The sequence below is a fragment of the Episyrphus balteatus genome, chromosome 1 (genome assembly GCF_945859705.1).
Source record: "Episyrphus balteatus chromosome 1, idEpiBalt1.1, whole genome shotgun sequence".
Lineage (NCBI taxonomy): Eukaryota > Metazoa > Arthropoda > Insecta > Diptera > Syrphidae > Episyrphus > Episyrphus balteatus.
The window spans coordinates 89,340,832-89,358,935 of record NC_079134.1 but is presented as its reverse complement, the minus strand read 5'-3'; the positions used below and the strand labels follow the sequence as shown (position 1 = coordinate 89,358,935).

The window sequence follows — 18,104 nt, the reverse complement described above, 5'->3', positions numbered from 1 at the left end:
GTTGGAGCCGTTTTCGAGAAAATTGCAATACCTCGAAAACGTTATATGGGAGATATGCGTTAAAAAGGAGACATTAAAAAAATAAAAAAAAAACGGGTCTAGGGAATAACGTAAAAAGCATCTGTACCAAGTTTTAAGCAAATCCATTAATCCGTTTAGGCCCTAGCTCGATGTGCAGATGGACGCACAGACGCACGCACGCACAGACCGACGGACGGCATGACGAAAACCACTTTTTTGATCTTCTCCATCATTTTTTATTAAAATCTCAAATTTTTTGTCTTCACGAAACCAATACTTGCCCTATAGAGCAAGTAAAAATGTCAGCTTAAATCTAGCGCGATCAGAGTTCTAGGTTTTAGCACCAAAAAGGTTAAAAATGCAAATAATGTCGAATTTCTTTCAATTTTTTAAATCGCCTCAAAAAAATCGAATTTTTAGTGTTAAAAAAGAACATGAAAGCAGGCCGAGTTCTTTTAGCGATTGTATGTGTGTCATTTGACAACAATTTTTACACGAACGTCAAGCTGAAACCAAAACAATTTCTGCAAAATAAAATCAGAGATTCCTTTGATCACAAACACGGTGTAACAATCAAAATACACGCGGGCGGAGACCTATCACGTTTTGTAGAGCTAGTCGCACTGATTACGAAACGGTATTTAAAAAGTCCCTAACACCCCCAAAATCTGGAGTTAGGGGCAAAAAACGGTTTTTTTGACCTTCACCCATTGAAAAAAACCTAGCTTCGTCAAATTTTTAACCATTTTCGATTTTTTTACAGTTTCTGATAGGAGATAAATATACCTTTTTACCTTTTCAACAATGTATAAAAAATGTAACTTAGTTAAACCACCTAGAATTTATAAGCTGTCAAAGTTCAAAAATTCCATTTTTTTCGTCATTTACCCAACTTCGATATCAAATTAAAGTATATATTTTCACAACAACATGCTGTTTTAAAAATATATTCTAAAATAATATTTATTTCCAAATCAAACGAGGTATTTTTTATGAAAATCAGTTTAAAATTGGCTTAGAAAAAAAAAATTTACGATTTCAACCCAGATACAGAAATTCGAACTTTTAGGTTTAGAACAAAAATGTTGTTTTGGCACGTAGTAGGATAACTAGGGCGCCAGGATTTGATAACGGATTTTTGTAGAGGAGTTTAATACAAACATTTTTTTTTGGAGGGGGGTCTATCTCCCCCTGTTAGGTGGGAGGGGCAGTTTACTAAAAAAAAAATATTAAAAAACAACGGCAACACTTACAGTAATAAATGATACCATTTCCGAAAGCCAAAATTGTACATTTAATTCTAATTTTTAAATCAAAATATTATAACCAATAGTTTTTGAAATAATCGACTTCAAACTTAAAAATAGGCGAACAAAATTTTTTACAAACTCATTTTATACTATTTTTGTCCAGACTGTGAATTTTAATTTAAAAAAAACTACTCACACACAAAACTGCCTCAATTGATTCCTTATCGAACAGTGAAAACTATATGTTTCTATGTCTTCTAGTTTTTGAGAAAATTGAAAAATTATTTTATCAGATTATTCTTTTTACAAATTATTTTTTGTTTTTATTTGTTTTTATTTTTCAATTTTCTCAAAAACTTGAAGACATAGAAACATATAGTTTTCACTGTTCGATAAGGAATCAATTGAGGCAGTTTTTTTTGTGTGTGTGTAATTTTCTTATTAAAATTCAGTCTGGACAAAAATAGTATAAAATGAGTTTGTAAAAAATTTTGTTCGCTTATTTTTAACTTTGAAATCGATTATTTCAAAAACTATTGGTTATAATATATTGATTTAAAAATTAGAATTAAATGTACAATTTTGCTTTTCGGAAATGGTATCATTTATTACTGTAGGTGTTGCCGTTGTTTTTTAATATTTTTTTTTTATTTTGATAATTTTTTTTTAGAAAACTGCCCCTCCCATCTAAACGCTGGGAGATAGACTCCCCTCCCAATGAAAAAAATGTTTGTATTGAACTCCTCTACAAAAACCCGTTATCAAATCCGGGGGCCTAAGTTATCCTACTTCGTGTAAAAACAACATTTTTGTTCTATACCTAAAATTTCGAATTTCTGTATCTGTGTTGAAATCAAAAAAATTTTTTTTTCTAAGTCAATTTTAAACTGATTTCATAGAAAATACATTGTTTGATTTGGAAATAAATATTATTTTAAAATATATTTTTAAAACAGCAGGTTTTTTTCAATGGGTGAAGGTAAAAAAAAAACGTTTTTTGCCCCTAACTCCAGATTTTGGGGGTCTTAGGAACTTTTTAAATACCGTTTCGTAATCAGTGCGACTAGCTCTACAAAACGTGATAGGTCTCCGCCCGCGTATATTTTAAAACCTCATTTTTGTAACACCGTGTAATTTTGTTTATTTTCTTCGGTAATATTAATTTATTTTAATCAGAATCAAACGGAAATTGCAGTTATTATTAAGATCTGAGTGAAGATGAAGTAGAAGGTTAATTATTTTGGCCGTATGCTGATGTTTTACAGATATACAAGTTTCTTGAAGACAATCACGGGAAGAAAAATCACAGTAATTTGACTTTTTCACAAGAATTATGGCAGAAAAAAATATATTTTTATCGCACATTGTTTTTTTTTATTTATTTCATATTTTTCCGCAGTAAAAAGACGATATTCGATTATAATTTACTCCTTATTAAACAAACAACCCGAAGAAAACTTTCAGCTTGACGTTTAAAACATGTCAAATGTTCCAAGTATGTGTGCAAATCCGTGTAAATCTTTCAAAAGAGAGGGATTAAAAAAATTCGAATTCTGCTTCGTTTGAGGCGAATTTTTTTCTATGGATTATGATTTTCAGAACAAATTCGCTTCAAGATCGCCGAAAATTCAATTGTTCCAGTGAAAGGAATTCGACATAAGTTAAAAAATGGTGTCAATATCAATACGGAAGAAACCCAACCTTTGTAATTATTAGAGTGACCGCAAGAAATCGATTTTCGAAATTTAATCGGGGGAACCCCATAAAATGTTCAGCCTTTGCAGATTTTTAGATAGCCAAAATTTCAGCACGATTGGATAACTCTAAATGGTGCCGACACTCGCTCAAAGTATCAAAAATCTCTGTTTTTTCACTGTTTTTCCAAGAAAATTAGCTCTAGCTCCCAAACAAATCGGGTTATTTTCACTTTTTATATATTAAATTAAAGGTAGTGTTGCTACACGTAATTCAGATGCTAAATTTGCTTAGTTTTACTAAAAAAGAAAAATTTTGTCATCAATTTAAATTTTCAGTACTTACCTCAAAAAGAGCTGAAGTGCAAACTCGATTTAAAATGAAACTTTTTTTTTAAACTGTTTTATTTAAAAAAACGAAACATTTAACAGAATTCTAAGGCTGTGTGTGAATTGCGTTAAATAGTACACCGTGTAAAATTTTTGACACTATTGAGGTGAACAAAGAAATTTCAGCTGTATGGCTTATTGTTTAATATTTTTCTCTGCCTCTTTTCTGCTATGAAAATCCTTTTTAATAAAAAAAAAACAAAACAAAACCATCTACAAAAAAAATTTAACTCAAATTTAGCCAAGTCCCAGAGCCCAATAAAATTTTAACAGCTGAAAATTTTTTTATTCACCTCAATAGTGTCAAAAATTTTACACTATGTTAACTATTTTACGCAATTCACACACGTCCTAAAAAACAAAAAAAAATAACATCGTGTTACATTTTTTATACATAATTAATGAAGTAATTACTAAAAAAATTTAATCAAGAGATTTACAAAGTAGTTTTGAAAGCATCAGGATACAAATTTTCGGTACTCACTGACTACTTTAAGTACATATTGTTTTTTTCCTCATCTTTAGTTAAAAGGTTATTAAAATCGGTTATTAATTTGACTCCTCTTTCTGTCATGTCATTTACGACTTTAAGTGATTGCACTTTTTTAAAGCCATCTTTAAAATGCGGGTTTTCGGGCCAAAGATTTGGAAGTTCTTTGAGAAAACTTGTGTCTATTTTCAATCGGCTTAAAAAGTTCAATGTTTCTTTGTTCACAATATTTGTTAACCCTGTGATGCGTTCTTTTATTCGACAATGTTAACTATTGTTAACAATAGTTAACTTTCATCGTTCCTAAATGAGAAAAAAGTTACAAAGTGTAACATCGTGACGTCACAACATCGTTCCTAAATCCAGTGTTGAAGTGTCAAATAGTTACATTTTGTTACTTTTTTCAACTCAGCTCCTGGACTTGAGTTTCAATGTTAATCTGTCAAACACAACTAAATGGAGAAGAGAGGGGATGATGTGAGAAGAGAATTTCTTGTTTGTTTCCGTATTTGAAATTATTGAATGCATATTTTTGTTTCAATTTGCTTAGAATTCAATTAAAAAGAATTATTTCAGTACGAAATTAATTTTTTCTTGTTTATTCATTCATAAAATTAATCTCAAAAATTTTTCTTTTGACAGATCAACAAAATGTAACATTTAGTCGTTCCTAAATCAAAGTTTACATTTTGTAACAAAATCTAACAAAAACAAATACAACGATTTTTTTGACATAACAACAATAGTTAACATTGTTCAATAAAAGAACGGATCACTGCTGTGACAAATTGTTCATCTTCATGTGTCTGTAGCTTTGGATTTACTATTCTGTTGGTTTCCGTTTCACTGGTTTTCAAAATTATGTTGGCCGTTTCTAATTTTTCGCAATCTCGTAAAGTTAGGTCAAAGAACGCCAGACCTGCCAGCTCTGAACTCAAATACCATAAATGGTTTGAGAATTTAGCAAGAGCCTTCTCTGAAATATCTTTGTCTATCTTGCGGTATTCAATGTTATTACGCAAAAGATCAAGATCTTGTTTAGGAGCCAGATAAGCTCTTGGGGCATTAAACCAAGCAAAAGTTTTTCTTGTCGAATGTAAGTTTGATTTTGAAACTACAACGTCAATTGGATTTTGCCCTAGTGCTTCTATTGTAGCTATAATTATGTGAAAAGCATTTCTATCAGATGCCTTACATCGATCCAATAACATAGAAAGTTTCATTGTTAATAGCTCTTTCACCCCACGACTATACCTCATACTTTTGCTACCCGAGGGCCCAGAGATAGAGAAACATCCATTCTATCCCAATCCGCAGAATAAAACAGTTAAAAAAAAGTTTAATTTTAAATCGAGTTTGCACTTCAGCTCTTTTTGAGGTAAGTACTGAAAATTTAAATTGATGACAATATTTTTCGTTTTTAGTAAAACTAAACAAATTTAGCATCTGAATTATGTGTAACAACACTACCTTTAATTTAATATATAAAAAGTGAAAATAACCCGATTTGTTTGGGAGCTAGAGCTAATTTTCTTGGAAAAACAGTGAAAAAACAGAGATTTTTGATACTTTGAGCGAGTGTCGGCACCATTTAGAGTTATCCAATCGAGCTGAAATTTCTAAAAATCTGCAAAGGCGGAACATTTTATGGGGTTCCCCCGAAAAAAATTCGACAAAAAATTTTTTCTATGGGAGTTGCGGTCACTCTAGTAATTATGTAGAGGGCAAATTGTGAATTCCGAAAACTGCAGCTGACAAGAGCGCGATTCTACTACTAGCATCGAATTCACATGACTCTACCGCCAAACAAAAAAAAAATAAAAGAAAAAAATGGTGATAAAACAAGTGTATCGACAATGAAAATTTAGGCCCATTTTCTTCACTATTGCTCAACTTGAAGCAAACTTGAGAGTTGGTGAACTTGAGAGTTGACTTCAACTAGAGAGTTCAAACACAAGTTGAACATTTGTTTTCTTCACTTTTTTTTCTCAACTCTCGAGTTTAGAAAACAGAAGTTGACCAACTCTCAGTTTAAAAAAATATCCCTAGGATATTTTTGACAGTTTATATTTGAAAAGCAATTTATGTGTCATTTGAATGGAATCTTTGTGTTCAAAATGTCAGCTTTGTTTTAAAAATAATTAAAAATCTATATTTCACATCGTTAAATTTTGTTTTTCGAGTGGTAAAATGATTTTTAAACAAATGAATTTATTTTAAAAATGTGTGTGTGCCGCGTGACGTGGGATAGCAAACATTTTGAAGTAATATACAAAAATCGGCGGGTCTTGTGTATGATTTATTTATTGATAAATTCTTTATCTTTCTGCAATTGGAGAATCTGTTGCACATCCTCATTAATTAACTTTGAAGTGCAACAAAAAGTGATTTGAATGTAATTGGTAATATACTTGGATATTTTTCTTTTTACAAATGTCAAATCTTTTTGGAGCCATTTTTTTCATTTATTTTAATTAAATCCTAAATTTTAAGTAATATTTCTTGTAAACGGATAGGCATTTAATTTTTCATCAAATTAAATGCTTTAAAAGGAAATAAAAAGAAAAAACAAGACATTTTAATGTAAAATCTCAAGTTTGCTCTCTCAACTTCTATTATTTCTCAAGTTGAGAAAATCTGAAGTTGATGAACTTGAGAGTTGAGAATCAAAAGTTGAAAATGTCAACTTTGATTGAAGAAAAACAAAATCACAAGTTGAGGATAAAAATCCTCAACTTGAGTTCAACTTTTAGTGAAGAAAATGGCTCTTAATATCCTATTTTACCATGGTTAGGTTTGTTCCGTAAAAGTATTGACAATTTTTTTTTTACCTTTCAGTAAACCTTGATTTTTGTCTTCTGTCAATGAATTCGCGCGAAATATATTAACTGAAATTATCTTTAAATTATTAAAGCGGAGAATATTTTTGCATTTATTTCTACCATTAAACAAGGGGGTCTAACAGAATAGGAGAAATTCTTTTTACTGATTCCACACAAAATAGATAAGATTTAACTAACGGGACAATTCTAATGAATGATATTGGTGACAGAAAGGGCGCATGTAAAATATTGAGCGGTTCCGTGTAAAGAGACTCGATCACTTTTATTTTAAAGAAGGTGGAGGCGCACTGTGGGATGAAATGGGATTCTAGCGCGCCAAAAGTTCATTTGAGAAGACTATACCATGTAAGGTCTTATTTTCTTCTGCATTTACTTTTTAAGGTCGTTGTTTACATTTTGTATATGCAGATAATCGAAAACAAAATAAGGGTGAGAGGATTGCGGGGTTAATAAGCTCGGTTGAAAGTAGAGCCTACGATTTTGTTCGTGTATTTAATTACACGTGTACCCGATACACGTGTACACGTGTATCTAAAAAACATTTACACGTGTACTTTATTTACACGTGTATTTATATTTACACGTGTAAATAGCGTTCGAACATGTAGATTTCGTGGCGATTTCTTAAAAAATACATTATATTGAATAAAACGTTATTGTTCAGGTTTTTGCGTTTATTGGGTTGATTTACACATTGACATTGCTCCAGGGGCATACACACCATTGGGGCAAGCGGGGCGGTGCCCCGGGGCCCCTGACATGGCAGGACAGGGCCCCGACTGGGGACAATGCAGAAAAGGCAACTTATTATAAAAGTAACGAAGCAAAAAGATAAGATATTTGGCATTAATCACTTCGGACACAAGAGATATATTTTTCAGAGTAAAGCATAATGAATTGAATGCCAGCCACCATCTCAATAAAAAAATATTACCTCAGTGGCAATAAATTGGTTTTTTTTAAAGAAAAACTTTATATTATTCTAGGGCCTCAAAAAATGTTATTTACTTAGCAACCAACAAATGATACATCAAGAGCCCCAAAACAAAACAAATAATCATTTTTATCAAAAAACAAAACCGACTTCCATGGCTAAAACTGGGTTTTATGGTTTTTCTAATAGTTCCTATGGCCAGAACTGAACGAAAATGAAATGGGACCACATTGCAGCCACCAGCTTTTGAAAAGAATTATATAAATTGGTTCGCCCAGTCCAAAGTTATGAGGTTACAAAAACAAAAAAAAAAAAAAATACAGACGAATTGAATACCTCCTCCATTTTGGAAGTCGGTAAAAATAAGGTGCATACGTACTTTTTTATTTGTTCTTATTCTCTATATCAAAGGGGCCCTCAAATAACAAAGGAGCCCCAAAATGTAGTATTGCCCCGGGGCCCCAGCAACTCAACGTACGCCTCTGCATTGCTCGCAAAATTTAATTGGAAATTCTTATTTAACCCGCAGTTTGGTTATTTCTCATTATTTACTTTATCTATTTTATCCCATTCAAATTATCGCAAAAACATTTGTAGGTAATTTGCATAAGAGGGGCTTTGGGAGCTCATACCTTCCAAATAAAAATCTGCTTTATTTTTTTTGCTTTTTAGTCGTATAATATTTGAAAGTAGATGAAAATTTATTTGGGTGGTATGAACTCCCAAAGCCCCTCTCTTGCAACTTACCTACAAAAGTTTTTGCGATAATTTGAATGGGATAAAATAGGTTTGGGTGTTTCAACCCCCCAATGCCCCTCCTCTGAGTCCGGACCCCAAAATATTGCGTTGCCATCTGAACTTCATATGAGTACAAAGTTTCAGTTCGATACGATAATGGAAATCGGGTAAAAATAGTTTTCCAATATGTATATGGCTTGATTTTTAGTTGCTTTGTCAGTTACAAACAAAGCTAATAAGAGCGTATTAATAATAAAAAAAAACTTTATTATTTTTGCTAATATTCTGTTTGCCAACCTTTTTTTTTTGTGCGTACCTATATTACTACATGTAGGATTACATCAATCGCTATTATTATTATTTCTATAAAAATATATCATTTTTAAACAATATTACTGAAATGCCAAACATAATTGCCCATTTTCATTTTGGTTAATATATTTTCCCTTTTGATGATACTGAATTATGATGATACTGATTTTTTGATGGTATTCGTTGTTGGCGTGGCAAAATCGCATCGTCACCTCCTAGCGGTGCCCGCTGGATATCTAACAAACGACGAGCGTTGGATCCATTCGATCCATGAGCTGAGTCACCTGAGTTATCTTTTCAGGAACTAGGAGCAAAAGAACAGATATATCGCTCTGAATGCATCAGCTCACAATTAAATCCAAGAGCGTCTGACACATATTGTGCGGCACACTGGTGAGCGTCTGTTCCCTGTGGGGCGACTGAATATAAACTATGGATAAAAGTAACTGACCTATTTATGGTACGAAAACAAAGTTAAAAAATTATGGCCATGAACAAAACGAATAGATTAAATACCCCAGGCGCCAATCCAGTGAAACTGGTAAATCCAATCTCTTTAGATGTCAGTCCTATGGATTCTGGGGAGGACTTATAAATATTGAGAGACGGAGTTCAAAGCTTCAAAGAACTCCCCCAAACAAATTTACTCCAAAGGTTACATCATCGACAATCCCAAACAATACCTACTATTGATGTTAAATACATCAGCGAAAAAGGGACCAAGAAAAATGAAGAGATCGACATTACAGATCAACAGAGTTCCATCGAAGACAAAGAGATAGACCAATCAAAATCAAAGAACTACTTTGAAGAATGGCAAATTGAAATAGCAGCAAGAAAACAACTTGAAGTTTCTTTACTTGACAAGAAATATTCAGGGTCCACGCTTCATTTAAGTCCAAAATATATTGAGTCTGAATATCAAACTGATGAAGAAGAGCTCTTGTTTGAAACTGAGAAAAAGAAAAATAAGCGTGACACAAAGAAACTTAAACGTAGTCCTGAGACTTGTTCAAGAAATCAGAAAAGCTCTAAAATCGAAAATAATAAAGAGTTGTTTACGGAAACTAAAGAAGCGAATAATGTGGTAGCTGTTGTTAAATCAAATTCTGACGCTAAAGGCAGCAAAAATTACACCACCACCAATTATGATCTCAGGATTTCCAATTTTTCGAGATCTTAAGAAAATAATTGAAAAATGTACTAAAAAAGCTTGCAAATACACATCGTACAACAAAGACAACTTGAAAGTCACAGTCGAAGAAGCCGACGAGTATAGATTTCTGTCACTGAAGAACTGAGCAAGAACCAAATTCAATGGCACTCATGTGAGAACAAAGCTACAAGGCCAATAAAAGTAGTAGCCAGAGGTCTTCATTCCTCGTGCTCTCCCGAGGAAGTAGTGGAAGATCTTGTACAAAAAGGCTTCCAAGCCCTTGATGCAGTCAATCTATTTAAGAATGAGACAATTAAAAACTCTTCTGGAGAATCGACGACAAGTAAGAGATTACTACCTTTATTCATGCTTACTTTTGACAGTAAAATAGTGTCGAGGAGATTTATAAAGTAAAATCAATCTTGGGCATAGCTGTTAAAATTGAACCACTCCGAAAATCTAAAGTTGTTCCACAGTGCAAACGTTAGCTTTTGGTCATACCCAAAAATACTGCAACCGCGAATTTGCTTGTGTAAGGTGCGGAGGAAAACATGCAACTAAAAATTGTCCGATGACCAAAGATCGGAAAGCAAAATGTGTGAACTGCCAGGGTAATCACCCGGCAAGCTATAGAGGCTGCCCAGTTGCCAAAAAATACATCTGCTAGAGACAAACACAGAAACACAGTAAATACTGATTTAACTGCTGAAAACAATACTAAGAATGAACCGCCTAAAAAAGCTGTTCAAAGTAAAACCGATGAAAATAAAGCCTATTCTCAGATTGTTTAAAATGTGCGGAAGAATGAAGAGACTTCCATAAAAGAAATGCTACAACTCATGCTTCAAAAAATTGATAAACAGGATTTGAATATCAAACAGTTAAGCGAAAAAGTCGCTCTTAAAAAACAATGATGGACAGAACACTTAAAATCGCTACATGGAATGCAAACGGTCTTTTACAACACTTATCCGAATTAAAAATCTTTCTAGATCTAGAACATATAGATATTTTCCTGGTGTCCAAAACTCATTTCTCCAATAGGCAAAGTCTAGATAATGTAGTAGAACACTATTCATGTTACCACGCTCCATATCCAGCTGACAAGGCAAGAGGTGGATCGGCGATTCTTATAAAAGAGAGCTTAAAACATTATGAAGAAACCAAGCTTACTAATGAAAATATGCAAGTAACAACTATTAGTATTGGTATGAAAAAGAAAGAGTTTAAGATAGCAGCTATATACTACCCATCAAGGCGATTCCCGACAGAAGATGACTATACAGATCTATTAAATCTTCTTGGGCATAACTTTCTAGTTGGTGGAGACTTCAATGCGAAACACTCCCATTGGGGTTCAAGACTTATATAAACAAAAGGCAAAAGACTTTTCCAAGCAGGCCGTAAATACAATTGCGAATTCTATTCCTCCAGATCGCCAACTTACTGGCCTTCCGATACTAACAAAAAACCAGACCTTATTGACTTTTTCGTAACTAAAGGAATCAAACGAAATCACATTAGTGTCGAAGGTAATTATGGCCTGTCATCAGATCATACTCTAGTGATTCATTCACTAAGTGAATCGGAAGTAATAGAAAAAAGTAATCCAAAGCTTGTAAATAAGAAAACAAACTGGAGTGATTTTAGAGAAAGGCTTTTAAGTTTTAAAATCTAAGATCTTCCATGGATACAATCGAGCAAAGAGACCATGGAACAATTTATTGCTGATGTCCAACAGGCCGCTGAAGAAAGTACTCCAACATTTTCTATAAGAAAACAAAATGAAATAAAATATCCTTTAGAGATTAGAGAGATGATATTAGAGAAAAGAAGAGCTCGAAGAAAATGGCAAAATACTAGATTTCCAGATGATAAAACAACGTTTAACCGTCTAAGCAACAATCTTAAAAAACAAATTTATAAATTCAAAAATGATTCACTCAGTCCACTCCTAAAAAATTTAACGACTGATGCTTCAACCGATTTTTCGCTATGCAAAGCAGCCAAGCGCCTGAAAAGTCCGCAGTTACAAAACTCGCCCTTGAAATCTCAAGATGGGAAATGGATCGGTAACCCAAAAGAAAAAGCTAACCTTTTCGTTGAGCATCTTGCGAATGTTTTTAAGCCATACCCAACAAACGCGGCTGAAAATAGCTAACAGTTTGTTGATAAGATAGATGAAAGTGAAATACCAATTGTAATACTAAAAGAAATAAAAAGTATGTGTTTACATCAACTATCAAATAAAAAAATCACCAGGTTACGATCTAATTACTGATCAGGTTATGAAAGAAATGCCATTGAAAGCCTTCATAAAACTCCAATATATAATAAATGCATGCCTTAAGCAACGATATGTCCCACACCATTGGAAAATTGCTGAAGTTATTGTCATACCCAAGCAAGGTAAACCACCTACAGAAGTGACGTCTTACAGACCAATATCGCTTATACCAATTATGGCAAAAGTTTTTGAAAAACTGCTTCTGAAGAGACTTAGCAAAATTATAGAAGAAAGAAGGTTAATCCCAAATCATCAGTTTGGCTTTGGAAATAAACATTCGACGACAGACCAAGTTAATAGAATAACGGATGTAATAGAAAAAGCATTAGAAGAAAAACAAGTGTGTTCAGCTATTTTCTTAGATGTTGCTCAAGCCTTTGACAAGGTTTGGCATGAGGGACTTGAGTACAAACTGCAAAAGGATCTATGAAATATTAAAATCGTACATCTCAGACCGATTGTTTAGAGTAAGGTACGATCAAGAACATTCGGAATTGAAGGAAATAGAAGCCGGTGTACCACAAGGAAGTGTCCTAGGTCCTACCCTGTATTTACTATACACAAGGGATATCCCAGTTGGTAATCACACCATAATGGCTACTTTTGCAAATGATACCGCAATTTTGGTACCCGACAAATGTGTCTCTAAAAGGCAGCAGTAAAACTACAAAATGCCAACGACGCAGTCAGAGATTGGACCGAAAAATGGCGTATCAAACTCAATGAAACAAAATCTTCACATATAAACTTTACAAATAAAAAGATAAACAATATTCCAATATTCATTAATAATCAAGCTGTACTTACGGTCAAATACCATGGAATGACTTTGGATGCAAAGATTAAGTAGAAAGAGCACATCAAAAAGAAAACAAAAGAACTTAACTTGACACATAGAAAAATGTATTGGTTACTTGGTAACAACTCTGATTTATCAACCCAAAACAAAATAATGCTGTATAATCAAGTACTAAAGCCTGTTTGGACCTATGGTATCCAATTATGGGGCTGTACAAAGAAAACAAATACCGAAATCATCCAAAAATTCAAAAAAAAGTCCTTCGTGGAATAGTGAAGAAATGGTTATAGAAGTTGTTAAAAAATACGCTCTATCGCATAATCAGAGACTGTAAGGTCATACCAGTTCTGAAATGGTGTCCGTCTTGAATACAAGAAACCATGTTCGGAGATTAAGAAGAACCAAGCCTCATGAGCTTATGGTCTAAAAAAACATGGGAAAGTATTAAAAGTTTAAACTTCCCCAAAGTGATTTTACAAAGTTAAGAAAGAAAAATCTGATGTCGATCTCTCAAGTTTGGTCCTGATAAAGAGGTGGTTTTAGTGGTTAAGAGTCCCACACTACTTGGTGTCGAATACTGTCAAGTGTCTTTTGAAGATTTCCTCCTGTCAAAAAAAAAAAAATCGTTGTTAAGTATGAAAAGAGAAAAGTTAAGCTAAGAAAAAAGTATAAGAAAAGTCAATGTTAAGGCAGTTTAAATTTCCTGCCAATATCATTTTTTTAAATGATTATTTATTAAATTAACTATTGTTTGAATTACTATTTTGAACTAATTTCGCTTTAATTGCAATAAAACTTAATTATAAACTTAAAAATAAAAACTAAAAAAAACGTTTTAATTTTTTTGTATTCTTATAAGATTTCATTTTTATGATATTAAGGGCCAATTTTTCAATAGTCAGTTAAACAGTCAGTTAGTACTTATTCCTAAGGATAGAGAAAAAATCAATTTTTCAACAAGCAGATATAGCTTATTCCTAAGAATAAAACTATCTGCTTCTTTCAGAGACGAATAAAAATTATTCTAAGGAAAAATCTCAACAAAAATATTGTGTCAGTTGTCAAAGCTGTTTTGAAAGAATTTTGAAAAAAATACAGTGGAACACAAGAAAACAAAAACAATCATGAATAAAAATGACGTTTAATTTTAAATATTTTTGAATTTGACAATTTTTTTTTGTTATTCTGTAGAATAAATTATTCTTGATTGAAAAATTCAATGTTTTTATCTGATTGTTTATGAGCCTAATAACTTTATTCGTCGAACAGTTAACTGACTGTTTATTAGAAGATTGAAAAATTGGCTCTAAATGAAATTAATTATTTGCATAAGGGGGTAAGAAGATGGGAGAGTAGGTATTTGTCAGGCTAAGAAAGATTTATGGACTGACTGCATAATGAAAAGATAATAATACTGCTATTTTGAAATAAAAACATCTTTTTTTATCTTAAGTTTATTTTTTCATAATTTATTCTGAATCACTATCAGTAGTATATACCTTATTACATGCTTCTACATCTTCTTTTGACAGTTGACCTTCGACCGTGAATAAAGATATAATAACCAAATAAGTTTTAAAGAAAATGAAAAACAAAAACAAAACCGACTACAACATCACACCATCAACATACTATCCAAATCTATTTCAATTCAATATACAAATATGCTACCACAAATTATTAAAAATACTTTTAAAAAACAAAATATAACAATAACATTTAAAACTAATAACCATTTAACAAAACTTTTCCAACCAAAAACAAATAACGACACAAGAACGAGCACAGGGGTATACAAACTAAAATGCGACGACTGCACCAAACACTACGGGTGCTTTCATAAATGCATGGTTGCGCAAGTCTGACGAATGCAAAGCTTTCATTAATGCAAATGACAAATCGCTGGCTAAGAATTATAGGGTTGTATGTCAACTCACCTTAGTTTTGAGAAAATCGATCTCAAAGTTTTTTAAGGCTGGTTTTTGGATAAAATAGTTACATAGCAGTAAAGTATTGATGCAATCTTATAAAGGACCCTAAACAAATTATAAAACCATGAAAAAAACATTAAAAATGCTCATAGAATCCTTTTTTGTGGTGAACAAAAAAGGATTCTATGAGCATTTTTAAAAAATGACATAGAACCTTTTTATGAAAAAATTTGTAAAAAAAATTTGAAAAAGGTTCTATGTTCAACATAGAACCTTATAGTTATAAAGAGCTTACACGTAATAAATGCATTTTATATGAAAAAAGTGACTTCATCGTGAAATAGGCTTTGATTTAATTTAAGTTTATTCAAGTTTTGCACAAAACGGTCAAAATCTATTTTAAATAACAGAACAAAATACCACAAATCACGTTGTTGCATTTTTAGAAAACAGCAATTGTTGAATTAGGTACACAGAAAAAAGACATGCTAAAAACATTTAGAATTTGTATTAAATCAATCGGATTTTTGCATGCTTTTTTGCCAGAAAGACAGTCGTCTTAAAACAATCATCTACGGTACAAAATGTATGCCAAAAAAAATTTAAAGTTTGTTTAATCTTTTTATTTTAATAAGTACATAAAATTAATGAAAAATAATTTCAGTCTTAGCAGGTATCTACACTTAAATTTTCTTAAGAAGAAAATTTTTATTAAAATGAAGTTCACTTTGATTTTAAAAAGGTTTAAACAAATTTTACTTATTTTTATTAGAAATCTTATTAATTTAAGAGGATTGGATTTTAGAGGAGTATCATCTTGATTCTAAGTTGCTTATTTGTCTCCATGTATAACGTAATTAAATTTGCTTCAAGTTAAAAAAAAATTTTTATTAGATGAAACTATTAATAGAAATAAACTAACATAATTTTTAAGATGAATAACGAAGAGTTCACTACGGTTAGTAGAGTAAAATCTTGACCTTTGAAAAAAAAAAAAAAATACTGAATTTTCCAAATACCACTAAAAATTAGTTAATTTTTTGTTTTTTGGGTACTAAGGTGACTTCTTTTATTTAAAGTTAAGGAATCTAAGTGTTTCTTTAATTTTTGGTTTATTAATACGAACTATGAAATTCCCAACCTCGATTATGAAAAAAAAGTTTTCAAAAAATCACTTCCAATTCTTGGCACACAAAAAACATTATTTTAATTTAATTATGATGTAAGAATATCTAGGTTATAAATTATTGCAAAAGTTAAGGTTGGATAGTACAAATTTTTTGGTTTAAAGAGTACAGAACGAGATACAAAAATTCTTTGCTGCTAAGCAAAAGCCCGTCCGCTAACTTGATAGTCGATAGTTGATAGTCAAAAACGACGAATTATGGAGCAAAATCGTCGTTTTTGACTGTCATTTATTGACTATCAAGTAGGCCGACTCCATCCCTGTTGTTCAATACCAGCAAAAACATCAAAAGATCTTTTATTTTTACTTTAGTAAGAAAAAATATCATTTCCATAAGATTTCATTTTGAAAAATTTGCATAAAAAAGTTCTATGTAACTTAAATCAATGTATTTTTTTTTTTTGAAAAAATCAGTAAAAAGGTTCTATGTTGCAATTTGAATAATATAGAACCTTATTATATTAATACATGTATGTGAAATCATGAAAGTTGTATGTCTTTTTTAACTGTGCCGTCGCCATTAATGTTTTTCTAATTTTTTTTTAAATTTTATCTAAAAGCCACTAAAATTACGAAAATTTTGGTGTATAAAACTCATTTTTTGTATTTTGTATGAAATACACCCTTATAATTCTCAGCCAGCGAAATGTCAGGAGTTCATAAATGTAATACGCAAATATGCGCAGTGAATTTTAACTGAAGACAGGAGGAACATGACGTAAAAAATGATAAAGCTTTCCTTTATTTCTAAATTCTGTCAAAATTTTGATTGGAAATTCAAAATTCAAGTAAAAATAACAAAAATAGCCGCGAATTTCTTGAATATAATAAATTTGTAAACATTAAGAGAAATGTAAAAAAAAAGTTTTATTTTGGAGAAGAGGCTGAATTAAAACTTCAAACTTTTGAAAAATGACGCAAATCAGAAAAAGTGTTCATAAATTCTAAGTAAAATACATGCGCAAATAGTTTTTTTGACATTAGTCTGCAATTATGAAAGCACCCTACATTGGACAAACGGGGAGAACATTCATAGACAGGTTCAACGAACATAAACCAAAACAAAATACAACATCAAACTTCGCCCTACATCTAATCGAAGCAAATCATAACTACACTGATTTTGACTCCAACCTCACCCCCTTCACCGCTGCGGAAAAGGTAGATTGTTAGACGCTCTCGAGGACTTCGATATCTACAAATCTAACAAAGAGAAAGTAGACGACCTACTCAACGACAAACTAACATTAAAAACCAACGCACTATTTGACACTTTACTTAAACACATAAACAGATGAAACGAGACAACCACACTTTATTTAAAACAATTACATTTAATCGCAATCAAATGCTAAGCTTAGCGAAGATAATTACAAGAGCATGAAAAAAGACAGGCAAATCACAACAACATCATTCAGTTTAAGAGCCCGAAGATGGAACACTAATTCCGAAACGCGTTGCCATATTTTTTATAATAAAAAGTTGTGTAATAAAACTAAACTGAGTTATTAAAAATAACCAGTTTTAAATATTTAATTTATTGTTTTTATTTTATTTATTTTAAGTTTTAATGGGTTATATGAAATTTACTTATTTATTTACCCAATGGCAAACTCATGTTACGAATGACATGAGCACCATGCAATAAAATTTGATGTACGCTAGATGGGAGATAAAACCATGGACCATGCGGTCTCGCGAGCATAGCTATCAAATGCCTCAACATTTATTTCTTCATCGCTGGATATAACTTTTAAAATGTTACCAAATCTTTGGATATGGTTAACATTTATTCTAGTTGTGTCCGAACTGAGTTGATAATTTTTAAAAAATCTTCGGGCTGTGTTCCCATTATTTGTTGTTCCTGCACCTATGTAAATGAAATACAAATGTATCTTTTTGTTCGTAAGTCATTTTAAAAGTTAAAAAATGTAATAACTTTTAAAAAGGAGAAACTTTTGAATTTTGATTATAACGTTAAAAATATAAAACACCTAACACGCACTTGCGCCAACAATGTTTTTCAAAAAACCAATGAAAGATGGAACCTCCTAGATACCTGCGGTCACACCA

General features: G+C 31.7%; 1 protein-coding gene and 1 long non-coding RNA gene across 3 annotated transcripts in view; both read right to left on the bottom strand.

Annotated features, from left to right (window-relative positions):
- LOC129907415 (guanine nucleotide-binding protein G(s) subunit alpha) overlaps nt 1-18,104 on the bottom strand; it is a 298,316-nt gene that overhangs the window by 224,890 nt on the left and 55,322 nt on the right. The window lies entirely within an intron of this gene.
- LOC129907578 (uncharacterized) lies at nt 3,218-16,899 on the bottom strand. Its single transcript, XR_008771085.1, has 2 exons — nt 9,189-16,899; nt 3,218-9,123 (listed from the first exon to the last, which is right to left on the bottom strand). It is a non-coding gene; the product is annotated as an uncharacterized LOC129907578 (long non-coding RNA).